This window comes from Schistocerca serialis, chromosome 3 (assembly GCF_023864345.2).
Source record: "Schistocerca serialis cubense isolate TAMUIC-IGC-003099 chromosome 3, iqSchSeri2.2, whole genome shotgun sequence".
In the NCBI taxonomy this organism is placed as follows: Eukaryota; Metazoa; Arthropoda; class Insecta; order Orthoptera; family Acrididae; genus Schistocerca; species Schistocerca serialis.
Genome location: NC_064640.1, coordinates 366,516,333 through 366,535,118, shown reverse-complemented (window position 1 = coordinate 366,535,118; position 18,786 = coordinate 366,516,333). Strand labels below are relative to the sequence as shown.

General features: G+C 45.6%; 1 protein-coding gene across 2 annotated transcripts in view; it reads right to left on the bottom strand.

Annotated features, from left to right (window-relative positions):
* The window catches only part of LOC126470183 (protein FAM214A), a 226,477-nt gene that overhangs the window by 77,535 nt on the left and 130,156 nt on the right, over positions 1 to 18,786 (bottom strand). For both annotated transcript variants that reach the window (XM_050097839.1, XM_050097840.1), the window contains exon 3: positions 12,272 to 12,426. The gene's annotated coding sequence lies outside the window, so the exon portion shown is untranslated. The remainder of the gene's footprint in view (positions 1 to 12,271; positions 12,427 to 18,786) is intronic.

Here is an 18,786-nt window from a genome sequence, read left to right as displayed (position 1 = left end):
ACTCACTTTGCCTAGTATCACCCAGCTGTCAATGCACCGATTTGTTGTCGCTCTCTTGTATGGACGCTATGCTGCATTCTTCAGCCTACCGCCCGAATTTTCGTGCTGTACTCCCGCCGCGTTTTCTCGTAGAAGATGGGGCAGTCGCTGTAAAACGGTCCCCTGCAAGTGGAAACACAACCATTTCATGCAGCTGAGCTGCCGGAAAGGTCCTCAGAAGGTGTAGAGCCAATCGAAGTGCGCGGTTCTGCACTACTTATAGCGTCTGTATGAGCGATTCGGCGACCTGAGTCCACACGACGGCAGCGCAAAATTCTGTTCCTGACGTCCCAGATATGCTGGCGCCACGCAGTTTGGCGAGACACTAAGGTACACCTTGTCACTCCATGTAACAAGGCTGCCTGTTATGTTGATGGGCGATGGCGCTGCAGGCGAGTAACTACCTGTCCTGGCATCACTGAATTTAAGGCGCCACTTCAGGGACCACGTGTGCAGGTTGTCAGACGCGAGCTGTATTCGATGTCCGAGAGTGTTGGCACCCATGCTGCAGCGGAAGATCACTGTAGTGGAAGTATCTGTGTGTCAGCAGTGTAAAGCATGTACAGGATCGCTCCATTGTCAGAGCCCTGTGGCACACCAGCATATATGACGAACTGCGAGCAGTCCAGCCTCAGGTCGCACATGGAATGTCGTCGTCAGGGTAGGAGCAGATAAGACAAACGTAACACCAGCAGTCCATGCTCAAGTAACTTTAAAAAGACGTCACACCACACGCTGTCTAACGCTCAGGAATACTCGCGGCACTCCAGAGGAGAGAAAGCCTCATCCAATAACCGCACGAGTTGATGCTCGGTTAGATGCCACTTTCGAAACCCAAACTGCTCCTCCGGTAGTGTCGCTGCGGATGTGACGTGGCGCTGTAGGCTCTTGAGATACCCCCTCTCTCAGACCTGTAACAGGACTGGTAATGCACTTATACACTAAGGCGCCAAAGAAACTAGTATAAGCATGCGTATTCAAACACTGAGGTATGTAAACAGGCAGAATACGGCGTTGCGGTCGGTAACGCCTATACAAGTCAACAAGTGTCTGGCGCAGTTGTTACATCGGTTACCGCTGCTACAATGGCAGGTTATCAAGACTGAAGTGAGTTTGAACGTGGTGTTATACTCGGCGCACGGACGATGGGACACAGCATCACCGAGGTAGCGGTGTGGTGGGGTGGGGATTTTCCCATTCGACCATTTCACGAGTGTACCGTGAACATCAGAAATCCGGTAAAACATCAAATCACCGACATCGCTGCAGCTGGAGATCCTGCAAGAACGGGACCAACGACGACTGAAGAGAATCGTTCAACGTGACAGAAGTGCAACTCTTGCGCAGATTGCTGCAGATTTCAACGCTGGGACCGCTTTCGGTGCCGAAGGCCCACTCGTGTACTGTTGTTGACTGCACGACAGAAAGCTTTACGCCTCGCCTGGGCCCGTCAGCACCGACATTGGGCTGTTGTTGACTGGAAACATGTTGCCTGGTCGGACGAGTCTCGTTTCAAATTGTATCGAGCAGATGGACGTGTAGGGATATGGAGACAACGTTATGAATCCGTGGATCCTGCATGTCAGCAGGGAACTGTTCAAGCTGGTGGAGGTTCTGTAATGGTGGGGGGGCGTGCATAGTTCGAGTGATATGGGACCCCTGATAAGTCTAGGTACGACTCTGACAGGTGACACGTATGTAGGCTAAACATCCTGTCTGATCACCTGCATCCATTCATGTCCATTGTGCATTCCAACGGACCTAGGCAATTCCAGCAGGACAATACAACACCCACACGTCCAGAATTGCTACAGAATGGCTCCAAGAACACTCTTCTGAGTTTAAACACTTCTGCTGGGCACGAAACTCCCCAGACATGAAGATTATTGAGCATATCTGGGATGCCTTGCAAGGATTCATGGTGTCAATTACCTCCAGCACTACTTCAGACATTAGTCGAGTCCATACCACGTCGTTTGGGCACTTCTGCGAGCTCGGGGGGTGGGGGTGGGGGGCTACACGACATTAAGCAGGTGTACCAGTTTCTTTGGCTTTTCAGTGTAGGTCTATAATACTAATCAAGTAGCAAATCTTTGTCAGTCTTCGGTGTAGCCACTACCTCCGCATGTTTCCACTCTAACGGATAGTGACCGTTCCAGAACATCTCTTCGAATGTGCTGACCGGATTGCGGCGGCAGCTGGTGGCATCTGCATCTGTAAGGCATTATTGACGTCTTCGGGACCTCCAGCCTTCCTGGTGCTGAGGTTGTTGAGTACCGACGTGATCTCTTCAGGTGATTCTTCCGTGTCGTCCTCTACATCTCTCGCCACAAGGTAGGGTGGAATTAGCTCAGCCACCAATGCGATATGATCTGCATCCTCTGGATGGTCTATAGCTAGAGTTTTTGCTTCCTCATTTGGTTCACTGACGAACATGTTACCACCTCGGAGCGCAGGTATTCGCTGTGTGTGTCTGAGGAAGTGGTTGCCTGTCCTCCAAGGAGAACTATCATCAAACTGTATTACAGGACCATATTTGTCCTTTCTCAGTTTTGATGTGCGTTACTGTCACCTCAGTGTTGTGTCCTAGGCGACTGAGAAACCGTTTAGAGACACCAATCCTTTACGAGTTGCCACACTCGGTATATTCTGTTCTTTTCAGTTATGGATGCAGGTATACCTAGTGGTAGTCTTGAGTTGTTCCTTGAAATGCGTGTGGCGGTGGTGGTTCTTCCGTAGCAGCGGTTAGTGCTACGTCAATTTAAGTAGCGCAGGTGGGGAGACCATCGCAAGCTTGTAGGTGATTTTGGTACGCTAGTGGTCCCAGAGACGTCAGCACCAGTGTCAAAAATGACTGGTAGGTTGTCTGACTATAATGCGTTACGTCTTGAGTAAATTTGCTAGGCATGCCTTTAATGACGGCGAAATCGGTGTCATCAAGTTTCCCTTTGTTGTTGGGAAATATGGTGGGGTCGTATGGCCTCACTAGTAAGGCCACATGTTCTGCGATGGGCAGTAGGCGTTCGTCCGCTTGTATTTGTACGTTTTTAGTGCCAGGTTGCCGGGTGGGCCCGGGTTCGATTCCCGGCTGGGTTGGAGATTTTCTCCGCTGAGGGACTGGGTGTTTGTGTCATCTTCATCACCAACATTTCATCCTCATCGACGCCCTAGTCGCCGAAGTGGCGTCACCTCAAAAGACCTGCACCAGGCGATCAGGTCTACCCGCCGGGAGGCCCTCGCTGCACGACATTCATTTCAGTGCCAGGTAACATGTCTGGCGTTCAGGTCACCTGGCATAAAAGTCCAGCCACGAAGTTCAACAAGACTTCGAAATCATTGGGATCGAGGGCACGAGACTACAGTAAATGTGATACATCCCATTACCGTATGGACGACGATACCAGTGGCGGGTGCTGAATTAGGTAGCGGCAGATGCTGTTTCACACATGCACTTGTATACCGCTGTAACGCTATCAGCCGTTGGTCGATCCGTGAGGAAAGGGGTGTAGTTTGGTGCTCAAGTATATACTCTGGACCTTACATGTGTTTCACGTATCAGGAAAATGTAACTTCATCTCTGAGACATTTTCGAAGTTCACCAGTTGACTTTAGACGCCATTTGCGTTCCACGCAGGTGTTGTCTGTCCATTACTGCTGTTTACAATGCGGCCGTTGTGGTTTACATGCGGTGGCTACTTGGGTACGTGACATCACTGCAGTATTAAGTTGCAGCGGCAGGAGCTCCAACTTTGTTATGCTGTTCATTAGAGCAATGACTTGCTGCTGGGGTCGTTATTTGGAGCAGCTCTTATGACACTGATACTGGTTATAGTTTCTTTGGCTGCTTCTACAGCGATGGTCGTGGATGGGCTAACTTCAGTTGGGTGATGTTCGTGTTTTTCACTCTTATATAGATACGTGTGACGTCGAGATGCAGCGCTCGGCTGCATCAGTGGGGTATCTGAAGTAAATTGCGGTATTACTTCGCGTGGCTATTGTGAACAGGTGGCAGCATCTTCAGGCGCCTGTGGCGTAGCCTTCTACACGTTTCCAGTGGCGTTCCCTTCTGTGACGTGCTTGGGCGCTGCTGGAAAGATGCTTCTGCATTGGCTGGCGCCGTTGACGCGGTAGCTGCGGCGTAGCAGAAACCGTGGCGTGTCTTTGACCATCATCTTTTCTTGCAGATCCATCGTTTCTCCATGTTTGCGATCTCTAGCTCGTTTCCATATGGTGCAGCCGCGGAAGCCAGCCGCACGTCTTTCCTCGCCACAAAGTGCGATGTCGGTGTCGAGCCACGTGGGAGAGGGTAATCACGACTTGTGCGCTTGCCAACACATCTGACACACTTGTCTGGCATGGAACAGTGCCACGCAGCGTGATTGATGCCCTGGCATCGGTAGCATTGCGCCGAGCCCCGTTTAGCTCTTAGATTTTCTGCTCGCACCGTGAATTTGGGGAGGCAAGTCAGTTGAAAACACTTTGTTTTACAGATTGTCAGTTGCAATAACCAGGCATAGTGTCTTATCTTTTGTCTACAGCGATATGAGAAGTCCAGAGCTTTTTGTTCTTCCTTTATGTGATCGGAGTCCATATTGAAGGGCAGATCGCTTCAAGTGTGGACTTGTGTGGTAACTTACTTTCCGACGCTTCCTGTGTCACTTGTAGGAAATCTTCAACAGTACGCAGAGATCTCTTGTAAAGGCCTCTGCTGACCATCTTCACGTTTAACAAAGTTGTTGTCCAGCTCCAGAGAAGTTGCTGGATGTGGTTGTAGTTCTCTTGAAATTTAAGTACTAGCGGTGGAGCTGGTGGGTCGTTCTGAACCTTTTTGGTGATTTAATTTCAGTGAAAAAAGATACTAGCAGTTTCTTCCGGGGAAGTGATTGATAATTTTACACGTCGAGCATTAACTCTAGTTTGCACAAATTAATTCTAGTCTGCACAAAGCCGTCGGCATCTGTTACTGGTGTCTAATGCGACTCCTTAGCTGCAGCCTTTGTCATAGATCATACTGGTCGGGTAATGTAACGTGTCAAGTATACCCAACACAGTGGCAGTCGTAGAAAATACATCTTCGTCTTCTGTGCCTTTACGAAGAAGTACTTTATTTGCTTAGGTATTCCTTACATGCAATAACTAGCAGCAAACTGCCATCTGGCAAACAAACGTTAATAAGTTTCTTTTACAATTTGCTTGCGTTAGTATGCGTCAACGTGCCACACGAGCTAGTGGGGTGGGGAAAGTGGCGATTAATTGGGAAAACGCACAAATTCCCAGACAGGAGCTGAGAATTGCCTACGAAAATTAGGAGCTTTGTAACATCAATGAAAACAACAATGATCGACTAAGAAGACTGCCTACACTACGCTTGTCCGTCCTCTTTTAGAATACTGCTGCGCGGTGTGGGATTGTTACCAGATAGGACTGACGGAGTACACCGAAAAAGTTCAAAGACGGGCAGCACGTTTTGTATTATCGCGAAATATGGGAGAGAGTGTCACAGAAATGATACAGGATTTGGGCTGGACATCATTAAAAGAAAGGCGTTTTTCGTTGCTACGGAATCTTCTCACGAAATTCTCACCAATTTTGTCCTCCAAATGCGAAAATATTTTGTTGACACCGACCTACATAAGAAGGAACGATCACCACGATAAAATAAGGGAAAACAGAGCTCATACGGAAAGATATAGGTGTTTGTTCTTTCAGCGCCGCTATACGAGATTAGAATAATAGAGAATTGTGAAGGTGGTTCGATAAACCCTCTGCCAGGTACTTAAATGTGATTTGCAGAGTATCCACGTAGATGTACGCAAACACGCTTGATGCTCGCCGTAGATTCACTAACAAAAATAAACAATTTGTTTGAAAACTTAGGGTCATAGTGCGTGCTAATGCTTTGAATAGCATTAATACTGAAGAAATTTGAGATCAATTAACGACTGAAAGGAGGACTAAGTTTCATGTATGGGACCACATGCCCCAAGAAATAGTCCATTAATGTATTTGGTGAGCGAGCTGGCCACGGAAAAGGACCAATCCGTTGTTCAAATTGCACGGTAATGTGATTGTTAACGTCGAATGTGAATTGTGCCGGAGCCTCGTCTCAACTGCACAGCCTCTAGGAAGGAACGTTTTGTACACGACTGCGTTCAGTTTACCAGGAAGCGCGCAAAGTCCAAACACAAAATCGTTGCGAATACCAGACCATACATTCTTTCATCGACAAAGCAGTGCATGTGGCTTTTGGACATCCCATACATTGCTACTCCCACTGTTGGACATGCTCGCTTGTAAATACATACACAGGAAAATTATGGCTTTCTGACACTGCAGCAGAAACCAATTTGCAAACCCCTCTCGACGTGGGAAGTCCATTGGCTGCAATAACTGCAACCTCTGATTATGTAGACTGACCAGGCGTCCCGGTTTTCACTTTAATGTTCTGGTTCCTCAAGAAAATCATTCGGGATACATAATTGCCCCGGTTTTTAATCTAGAAATAAAATTATGCAATAATATCTCTCATTTAATTAAATATTTGTGAAAAATAAGTTTCATAGAAGGAGAACGTTATGGAAATATACAGGGTGTTACAAAAAGGTACGGCCAAACTTTCAGGAAACATTCCTCACACACAAAGAAAGAAAATGTTATGTGGACATGTGTCCGGAAACGCTTACTTTCCATGTTAGGGCTCATTTTATTACTTCTCTTCAAATCACATTAATCATGGAATGGAAACACACAGCAACAGAGCGTACCAGCGTGACTTCAAACACTTTGTTACAGGAAATGTTCAAAATGTCCTCCGTTAGCGAGGATACATGCGTCCACCCTCCGTCGCATCGAATCCCTGATGCGCTGCTGCAGCCCTGGAGAATGGCGTATTGTATCACAGCCGTCCACAATACGAGCACGAAGAGTCTCTACATTTGGTACTGGGGTTGTGTAGACAAGAGCTTTCAAATGCCTCCATAAATGAAAGTCAAGAGGGTTGAGGTCAGGAGAGCGTGGAGGCCATGGAATTGGTTCACCTCTACTAATCCATCGGTCACCGAATCTGTTGTTGAGAAGCGTACGAACACTTCGACTGAAATGTGCAGGAGCTCCATCGTGCATGAACCACAAGTGTCGTACTTGTAAAGGCACATGTTCTAGCAGCACAGGTAGAGTATCCCGTATGAAATCATGACGGTGAATCGAGGAAGTACAGTACATACTGACGAAACTAAAATGAGCTCTAACATGGAAATTAAGCGTTTCCGGACACATGTTCACATAACCTATTTTCTTTCTTTGTGTGTGTGTGTGTGTGTGTGTGTGTGTGTGTGTGTGTGTGTGTGTGTGTGTGTGTGGAATGTTTCCTGAAAGCTTGGCCGTACCTTTTTGTAACACCCTGTATATTTTCACAATACCCGCTATAGGCCTATCGCATTTGGTTTCACTCGTCCAACGCCTAAAGAAAGAGTAAGAGGTATGTTGAAAACAAAAGCTGTTATTAGCCGAACTTCCACTTTGTGGCCATCCAACAAGTAAAACCAAAGGAAGTATAAAGGGCCATTACTTAAACGATTACTTCTAATGGGCCTGCACTCATATGGAAGTTAAATTTTTGAAGAATGTGAGCGATGCTGCGTGTGTTAGCAGTGCTTATTGAATATTGTTTGGAATGTATGCATGCTTGCTGTAACAGTCTGCACTTCCACTAAATGACTAAACATTGTAGAAAATATATCCGGGCAATTACAATAAAAATCAGTCTTTATTTCTTAAGAAAATAATTTTATTTGTGTGTAATGTACCGATTACAAAATATCACGGTAAGTGACAAGAAAGATAAGTGTGTATGCAGCAATGAAGTCGGGCAGAAAGTATAAACACAGGTGTCCCGGTTTTTCTCTCTTTGAAATCTGGTTGCCTATGATGCTGCTGCTGCTGCTGCTGCTGCTGCTGCTGCACGTGCATTTATTGTTCATGTAAGATACTCGAAATACACTCCTGGAAATTGAAATAAGAACACCGTGAATTCATTGTCCCAGGAAGGGGAAACTTTATTGACACATTCCTGGGGTCAGATGCATCACATGATCACACTGACAGAACCACAGGCACATAGACACAGGCAACAGAGCATGCACAATGTCGGCACTAGTACAGTGTATATCCACCTTTCGCAGCAATGCAGGCTGCTATTCTCCCATGGAGACGATCGTAGAGATGCTGGATGTAGTCCTGTGGAACGGCTTGCCATGCCATTTCCACCTGGCGCCTCAGTTGGACCAGCGTTCGTGCTGGACGTGCCGACCGCGTGAGACGACGCTTCATCCAGTCCCAAACATGCTCAATGGGGGACAGATCCGGAGATCTTGCTGGCCAGGGTAGTTGACTTACACCTTCTAGAGCACGTTGGGTGGCACGGGATACATGCGGACGTGCATTGTCCTGTTGGAACAGCAAGTTCCCTTGCCGGTCTAGGAATGGTAGAACGATGGGTTCGATGACGGTTTGGATGTACCGTGCACTATTCAGTGTCCCCTCGACGATCACCAGTGGTGTACGGCCAGTGTAGGAGATCGCTCCCCACACCATGATGCCGGGTGTTGGCCCTGTGTGCCTCGGTCGTATGCAGTCCTGATTGTGGCGCTCACATGCACGGCGCCAAACACGCATACGACCATCATTGGCACCAAGGCAGAAGCGACTCTCATCGCTGAAGACGACACGTCTCCATTCGTCCCTCCATTCACGCCTGTCGCGACACCACTGGAGGCGGGCTGCACGATGTTGGGGCGTGAGCGGAAGACGGCCTAACGGTGTGCGGGACCGTAGCCCAGCTTCATGAAGACGGTTGCGAATGGTCCTCGCCGATACCCCAGGAGCAACAGTGTCCCTAATTTGCTGGGAAGTGGCGGTGCGGTCCCCTACGGCACTGCGTAGGATCCTACGGTCTTGGCGTGCATCCGTGCGTCGCTGCGGTCCGGTCCCAGGTCGACGGGCACGTGCACCTTCCGCCGACCACTGGCGACAACATCGATGTACTGTGGAGACCTCACGCCCCACGTGTTGAGCAATTCGGCGGTACGTCCACCCGGCCTCCCGCATGCCCAATATACGCCCTCGCTCAAAGTCCGTCAACTGCACATACGGTTCACGTCCACGCTGTCGCGGCATGCTACCAGTGTTAAAGACTGCGATGGAGCTCCGTATGCCACGGCAAACTGGCTGACACTGACGGCGGCAGTGCACAAATGCTGCGCAGCTAGCGCCATTCGACGGCCAACACCGCGGTTCCTGGTGTGTCCGCTGTGCCGTGCGTGTGATCATTGCTTGTACAGCCCTCTCGCAGTGTCCGGAGCAAGTATGGTGGGTCTGACACACCGGTGTCAATGTGTTTTTTTTCCATTTCCAGGAGTGTAGTTTAATTTCGTTATCATAATCGATGGTTTAGGAAAGCCTGCAACTATGCCATTCATGACTAAGAAAAACTGCACCAGTTACTTATTTTTTCATGCCCAGCACGACCTGTTTCGAGAATTTATCCTCATTTTCAAGTGCATTTGTTTACATAAATATTTATGTGACGTTCTTCCATTGCAGTCAGTGAAACCACACACAAGCTGCATGTTTGCAAACACTAACAGTCAACATATCCATACTGCTGCGTATCGATCGATGTCAACTAACACTGCCAGAAAAACAAATCCGAGACAGAACCGAGCAGTACTCGAAGAAAGCTAGAAGGCGAAGAGTAGCGGGCAGTACTGTTGTCAACAGCAAATACCGCAGTGAACAGAACGAGTTTTTGCACAAACAAGACCTACGGTGCATACCGTGCAGACATCTTCAGTGCGATACAGGTAGAAGATAATTGGGATAAGAAAGTAAACGAAAAGCAACTATTTAAACATCTTGTCTAGGCAGGTATCAGCATACATATACTATAGGAAATGCATTACACTACTGTTTACTTTAATGCAATTTATTTACCGACCAGTTTCAGTCCAGGACCGTGTTCTCGGTAGTTATATTTACAACCGCATATTTGACAGCCGTGAACATGGTCCTGGACTGAGCCTCTCCGTCGTTTCTAGGCCCCCGGTTAACATACAACATGGTCCGAGTTTTATGAATGCTGGATTCCAAGTAACAAGGGCAGATGCGGCAAGTGTGTAGGATCACAGAATGTATTCACGAGCAATGTGCTTGCTGATCACTGAAGGCCATGTTATATGGAACAGCGTGTACGCAACTTTTATCCACTAGTTGGTGTCAAGCGGCTGATGGTACATGGCGCTCTAATTACTATTATAGTCTAATAAAGTATTGATAATAGATATTTTTCAAATACTTTTGAGTCAAGGCAAATCCATAATAAAACCATTTTTCTTAATTACCAGAAAAATTAATTTTAACCCACGGGATAATTATCTCTTGGTTGGGATTTACTGCTCTAGTAAATCGGCCGTGCTGCACTATTAAAACCCTTTGCAAAGGTAAACTCTCTAAACTACTGCTTAATGCATGTTTCATGCAAAGACACGGGTGAATACGATGGAATGGGGAGTATGAAGAGAAATCTAAGGATACTAGGCGCTGTGGTCCTAATTAGAAGTTCCCCCGAGTCCTAGTCCTGCGACCGTCTTGAATCCGTCAGTGCTGTAGTTTGAATACACAAATGAGGCATTAAGATCTTTGTGTACTGTAACAGTGTTTCAGTCCCTCAAATCTCTTGTTAAGGTCATCTTTGGTCTTTTATGAAAATAAATTGACGGGTTCTTCGCCTACTGAATTCTTGAGAGCATGGGGAGAATAATTTTTTTTTGCATAAAATTCTATTACAGAAATGAAGCTGTTTGACGTGAGGATATCTATGAATGATTTTAGGTATGCTGTGCAAGCAAACAATTTCTTTCGGAAATGCTGCGGCTCAAGTTCATTATTACGAACTATATATCTGAGTGGGGCAGAACATGTGAGTAAAACACTTTTGCCAATTCTTAATGCGTAGAAAGTGATTTATCATACTGGCGAATACACCAAGCACCCGATTATCCAAGCTAATGCAGACCAAGTGTCCCAAGGAAAACCGCCGGCCGCGGTAGTCTAGCGGTTCTAGGCGCGCAGTCCGGAACCGCGCGACTGCTACGTCGCAAGTTCGAATCCTGCCTCGGGTATGGATGTGTGTGATGTCCTTAGGTTAGTTAGGTTTAAGTAGTTCTAAGTTCTAGGGGACTGATGACCACAGTAGTTAAGTCCCATAGTGCTCAGAGCCATTTGAACCATTTTTTGAACCAAGGAAAACCGACAATCCAAAATACATGTGTGTTTACCGGAAATATCTTTTTGATATATTTATGAAACACATTACACGTCACATTTTAAAGCCAGGCTATACTTGCTGGAAACGGAAAAATTATTTACCAAATTACCATTGAAACACAGTTTTTCGTATCACTTCCTGTCGGCGGCTAGAAAAGTAACAACATGCATTCTTTCAGGCGATGTTTAACACCATGTTTTTATTAACAGAGGGCAAGAATTTTGAAGGTAACCGTTCCAGAAGATCATTCCCTTTTAATGTCGATTTTAAGTGGGTTAGAAATTACGAACTTTAGTACCTTGGTAAAGCGGTAGGCAAACACACGGACCGAAAATCAGCCGTGGAAAAACCGGAAAAATATTTTGGTTATGTCTGGCGGTGGAATTTAGGTACGCATCGTCTTCCAGCTGTAAAAGATGAGACGTAAACTATACGCTTCATTTTTAAATTTTTTTCCAATCACCACCCAACTTCGCGCGGGTAATCCGTAAAACCATACCCTGATAATCGGGAACCTGCTATACCTTCTTTTAAACGTTGGAATATAAACTGTTATTGTCAGCGATTTGTTATTCCTAGTTCATGAAAAAGGCTGCGCAGATATGCGCTGTTAGTCTTAAACAGTAACATTATTTTCAATTAAAACTGCTATCTATTAATTTTCCCCGAAAGACTGGAGAGTGCGATTGCAAGGCCCGCGACACCGGGATGGGGATGGGGAAAGGGGGGGGGGGGGGGGGGTTCAGCATGCGCTCTATGGATAAAACGCCTCTGGTTTGCAGACATTCCTATGTCAGGGTCCACTGAGCACACTTCCGAACCATACAGTATGACTGGGCGCCAGATTGTTTTGATGCGAGGATGGCGAGGTGTCGGGTTGCACTGCGCAGCGCCTGCGACCAAACAAACCTGGTTTCCCCTTCCAATTCGCCTTCCCCTTCTCCTTCCCCTTCCCCTTCAGCGACAGATGGCGCGGACAGCTGGGCAGGCGGGCTCGGGCGCAGGCGCAGACACATGGACGCACGTGGCCCCGTGGTCAGCTGGTCGTCATGTTATTCTGTCACCTGCAACACACAAGGCACCTCTTATCTAACCGCAGCCGCGCGTGGACTCCGCCTCTCTAAATACACAAAACGTGACTGACGAGGCTTACGCTCGCCCAATGCAACGGCTCAGTTCACTCTGTACGTCTAAAAACAATGAACAAAGAATTGAGCTGAACGTCTACTGCCAAAGCTACGCTATTGTCTGAATTTGATTAGCTTTGTTTTTTTTTTTTTTTTCAGTCTCCTGAGAGTTTACGGAATGTCTAGTACGTATGTTCTGCTGATAAGGTAAGAAAGTCATTAAGGCTTGTTTAAAACCCCACAACATTCCACTAGGCATCGTCCTGCTTGAGAAACTTTGTGCCAACTTAAAGGAATCGTGCTCCAATTTCTTGTGAGTGCTGAGCGGCACAAATCCGCCCCTCTCAACATCCTTAACTTTTGCCGCCTGGGTAGCATACAACTGAAACAGCACTCCAGTTTCAATGACAATAGATAAGTTACTAGAGACAGATTTAGTTTTTCTTAAACCTGAAAACATTTTTTAAATGTCATGTCCCGTTTGTACCTCCACCAAGTGCAAATACTGCTGTCAAATTCTTCAGTCGAGTACTATCTCCCTACCACGGATGGGGAATATCCATTTTGGTCTTTTTGCTTCCGGAGTTCGTAGTTTGTGTTATTACACAGACACACACACAAAAGTTAAATGTGACAGACTAATTCTTTCTGAGCATATTACAAATTAAGTTACAAAATAATTTCTTCTTTGGACAAAAAAATCCCTATGTAAACTAACACTTGATAATCGAATGCAGTGAGCTTCGGTGGCTTCGTGTTCAAGTGACAGGCTGCGAATTCAAAGGTTTCGAATTCGATCCGTTCTAGAATTTTTAGTTGTCACTTATCACCTCTTTCCATCTTTGGGTCTGTCAGTCTAAAGCTCTGGGGAAGCTAACGACGCATTACCTCTAATAGGATTATGCCTAGTAAACTCGTGTGGTCTTCAACCCATTCTTCCAGTTGGCAGATTTACCTATTTTTACGATTTTAATTATTTGGTTATCACTTGTCTAATAACAACGACAACGATATACAAAATATAGAGAACAAGTTTAGTATTATATGTGAAAAACCGACATCTAAAAATTAAAACACTGAAAGAAATTAACATATTATAACAGTGTTGCTCTTCCATCATTTTTTTTACTGAAGCTGGTCATCTGTTTTAAATAAAGAGACATCCTAAAAGAGCACAAATAAAATCTGTAAGAGCTGATAATGGCTGTAGAAGGGCAAGTAGAATAATAAAGTATTGCATTAGGGAAGAACTTCAGCTACGTTGCGTACAAGGAAAGTTATGGGAAGACGGAAGACGACTTAACATCATAAGAAAATTGAGCCAGAATGACTGTGCGTATATTCGAGAAGAGAGATTTTGGCAGACCAAGGAAAAGTTAGGATGGAAACATGCAGTAAAAGCCGTAGGTAGATTAACAGTGCGGAGCCTATGATGGAAACGATCTAGGAATGTGGTTCTACCCTGCCGTAGTGCACATTTCAAATGAATACAATAAGACTGACATGTACTATCCAGGCATGAAAATCTGGCAACCAGTTATTGCGCAAATGCATACATTATTAATTAAACTTTCGCCAAGCATTTATTCTTTCAATATTTTTATTGCGTAACCCTACTCAGAGAGGAATGACCTCTGCAAAAGAAAGTATTACATTTGGATGCTAACTTCGGGGTCAGAAAAGAAATTAATTAATGTGCCACATTCTTCGCTCATTTCGCAAATAATACACGTCATAAGAAGGTTTCATTTATAAGTGGCAGTCAAATGAAAACAAGATGGACGGAAAAAAGTAAATTTTTCATTATTTCAAAAATAATCGTCTTAACTGAACACATTAATCCCACTGCGAGGCAACATCAATTCCTTCATGGAAAATCCTTTGCCGTTGCCTATGGAGCCATGATTGTCCCAGACATGCACGTCTTCGAGCGAAGCGAATCTACAGCCGTGAACGTCTTTCTTTATAGCTCCAAAAATACGGAAATCACATGGGGAGAGATCGCAACCGTATGGAGAGTGTCTAAGGGCTTCCCAGCGAAACTTCTGCCGCGTCATCTAAACAACTTAAAACACCACGTGAACGGGCATTATCCTGCAACAGAATGATGCCGTCCCTCAACATTCCAGGGCATCTGGACTACGCTGCAGAAGTTTCGCTAAGAAGCTCTTACCCTTAAGACATCCTCCATATAGTGCCAACATCTTCCCCACGAAATTTCCATATTTTTGGTGCCCTGAAGAAAGACATTCGTGGCCAGCGATTTGCTTCGGACGAAGCGATGCATAGCTGTGTACAATCATGGTTCCGTGGGCAACTGGAAAGATTTTTCCTTAGAGGCATTGACCAGCTTGTCGCACAGTGGGATAAATTTATTAACAGTTCTGGAGATTACTTTCAAAATAACATGTGACTTACTTTTTCCATTTCTATCATTTTCATTCGACTGCCCCTTATGATGACTACTCAGCAATTCATGCTTAAGTGTTTTACGCAGTGTACGTACCACTATGTGATCAAAAGTATCCGGATACCTGGCTGAAAATTACTTAAAAGTTCGTGGCGCCCTCCATCAGTAATGCTGGAATTCAGTATGGTGTTGGCCCACCCTTAGCCTTGATGACAGCTTCCACTCACTGGCATGCGTTCAATCAGGTGCTGGAAGGTTGGTTGGGGAACGGCAGCCCATTCTTCACGGAGTGCTGCACTGAGGAGAGGTATCGATGTCGGTCAGTGAGGTCTGACACGAAGTCAGCGTTTCAAAACATCCCAAAGGTTGTCTGTAGGATTCAGGTCAGGACTCTGTGCAGGTCAGTCCATTACAGGGATGTTGTCGTCGTGTAACCACTCCGCCACAGGCCGTGCATTATGAGCAGGTGCTCCATCGTGTTGAAAGATGCAATCGCCATCCCCGAATTGCTCTCCAACAGTGGGAAGCAGGACGATGCTTAAAACATCTATGTAGGCCTGTGCTGTGGTAGTACCACGCAAAACACCAAGGGATGCAAGCCCTTCCATGAGAAAGACAAGCACACCATAAAACCACCACCTCCTAATTTTACTGTTGACACTACACACGCTGGCAGATGACGTTCACCGGGCATTCGCCATACCCACACCCTGCCATCGGATCGCCACATTCGTCACTCCACACAACGTTTGTACTTGCAGTGGGTCCTGATGCAGTTTGTAATTCCTGTGTGCTGGTCTGTACAGATGTCTGCCTATTACACATTACGACCCTCTTCAACTATCGGCGATGTCTGTCAGTCAACAGACGAAGTCTGCCCTGTACGCTTTTGTGCTGTACGTGTCCCTTCACGTTTCCACTTCACTATCACATCGGAACCAGTGGACCTGGAGATGTTTAGGAGTGTAAATCTCTCGTACAGACGTATAACACAAGTGACACCCAATCACCTGACCACGTTTGAAGTCCGTGACTTCTGCGGAGCGCCCGATTCTGCTCTCTCACGATGTCTAACGACTATTGAGGTCACTGGTATGGAGTACCTGCCAACACAATGCACCTAATAAGAAAAACTTATGTTTTTGGGCGTGTCCAGATACTTTTGATCGCATAGTGTAGAACCATTTTCAGACATGTCTCGACCGTTCCACTCTCTAACAACTAAATGTTTCCGTTCTAGACCTGGTTTCTCTTATTACAAGTGGTCATTTCTACCTATGTAGGTGGGGAGTCAACAAAATATTTTGGCATTCTGAGGAAAAAGTTGGAGATTTAAATTTCATGTAACGATGTCGCCACAGTGGCAAACTCCTTTGTTTGAGTGATTGCTACCCCCAAGTCTTATCATTTCCGTGACACGCTCTCAACCGTTCTGCGATAATATAACATTAGCTGCCGTTCTTTCAGCTACTTCAATACCCACGGTCAGCTGTCTGGCATCTGACACGGCGCAGCGATGCTCTAGAAGAAGACGGACAAGCTAGTGTACACATTCTCTTTAGCAGATTTGTTGCATCTGCTAGGTGTTTTGTCAATAAAACAGTGTGTGGTTCGCCTTCCCCCACAGCATTTTCAGTGTGATAGCTTCAGTTTAAGTTGATTGTAATTCTAATCCCTATTTTTAATCCCGTTGTAAATTACCAACGAATAATGTCAGGAAGATAAATTTACTTTTTTTGTAAACTTTTCTCGCTGTTTTATACAGATAGCTGCAAGCGACTCAATCAAATTTATCAGTGAATCGCGTTGCTCCATACAAATAATGTTTATTATTTAAAATTTTTTATACCTTAACGCTTAGCAAGAGAATAAAAGTTCAGTTCACTATCCATTTTAACAATACGCACGAGGAACAGTAATAGTTGTTGACGAGTGACTAGTAATGTGGGTTTGACTGGTGACAGCTAGTACGTGGGAAACGAATTTAACTCTTTTTTGCGACTGCTTACGCAAAAAGGTGCACGGAGCTCTGTGGTGACGCGGTAAGTTACTAATGTTATTATCGACTCGCCTCCACGCGGCACAGCGAGCTTGCTAACCAGAGATCGAACGGTCACGAAAGGTGGAGGAAGAGCTTACGAACAACAGAAACATCTGGGACAACTCTCCGACGCGCGTCTGGTTTCTGGCACTAGTCCTCGTATATAATTTTAGGCGCAGGGACTTTATATAAAAGCTTACACACACACACTCTCTCTCTCTCTCTCTCTCTCTCTCTCTCTCTCTCTCTCTCTCTCTCATTAAATGTCACACTGTATCAGAATCACAAACTGTCAGACTGAGTCAAAGGAGATAACCCATTTCTAACGGGGTTCCGATTTTAGAGGTCCACAATTTCGATAATTCTATTTGAGAGGTCACACGTACGCAAGTCAAACGTTTTTGTGATATTGTGAAACGAAAATATTAGGGAAGCACTAAACACGAGCCAAGCATAAGAAAATGACTCGGACCACTTAACTTCAAAGCTTACTGTGCGAATCAATCGTCAGCCATCTTTATCAAGTATCGTAGCACACTTCAGTTGCACCTAGGACACGGCGGCCAGCGACAGAATTTATGGTCACGCTGCTATCTGAATGTAAGCATTCTTGACGTTGCTTGAGAGTTATACAATCAAGGCTGTCACTGCACTGCAAAATAATGGATCATGAGAATGACTAGTGAACATGCACTGGAGCATGTTATGGCGAGAGTGATATGCGATGAAATTGGTGTGGTGATCTGCTACTTTCCCTTTTGGGTTCAGACTTATTTTTTGTCAATGACAAAATAGACAAGTGCCTATAGTGGAAAAATTACATACTAAAATGCTTTCCACCCTATGACAATTGTCTGGACTGGTATTTCTTGCTCAGGTATGATAAAGCTCTTGTCGACATAGCAATAGACAAAGCATCATTGTTGTTGTTGTTTTAGTGTGCACAGAAGTATGATCATAGGCACTCTTCTTGTTGTGATCTTCAGTCCAGAGACTGGTTTGATGCAACTCTCCGTGCTACTCTATCCTGTGAAAGCCTCTTCATCTCCGAGTAACTACTCCAACCTACACCCTTCTGAATCTGTTTGCTGTATTCATCTCTTGATCTCCCTTTACGAACCCCCAACGCTTTCCTCCAGTACTAAATTGGTGGTCCCTTGATGTCTCAGAATGTGTCGTATCAACCGATCGTTTCTCTTATTCGGGCTGTCACCAATTTCTTTTCTCCACAACTCCATTCAGTACCTCCTCATTAGTTACACGATCTTATGAAATATGAATGCTTGTATTTGGTGAAACGACAGTAGTTTTCCCTCACAAGTATCACGGTGATCCATGGGCACAAATTTGATACTTTGAAGGGACTGTACGAGAATGACTACGTTTGTGAAGACGAGGAGAGCAGCTCTGCAGTGCTACACTTGCGAAAATAGTAAGAGAACATGAGGATGATGTAAAAGTACAGCTCTGCCAGAAGCACAACTGCTACTGTTACTAGTTGTATGTTGACGTCAGTACAGTTTTCGTTTCTGAGTCTAGTCGGGAAACTACTCGATATTCGCTTAATCTAGTGGGAGAATCACCTGGAAAACCACACACTGATTGTCTGGTGTAACTATTGTGAACCCGACGCGCCGATTCGATCTCTTCGCGCATTAAGCAGTACGAGCACGGCCGATTCCTGGGCGACAGTTAGGGACAGTGTGGCAAATTGAATCGGTCATGGCCATATTGACAAAATGTTCACGAAGACCGCCCAGCAGCTGCGTTCAAGCGGCCATAAAGATGAAGGGTGTATGAACCTCACATTAATGCCCGCTTATAGGTTCCGCACACTTTTGATCAG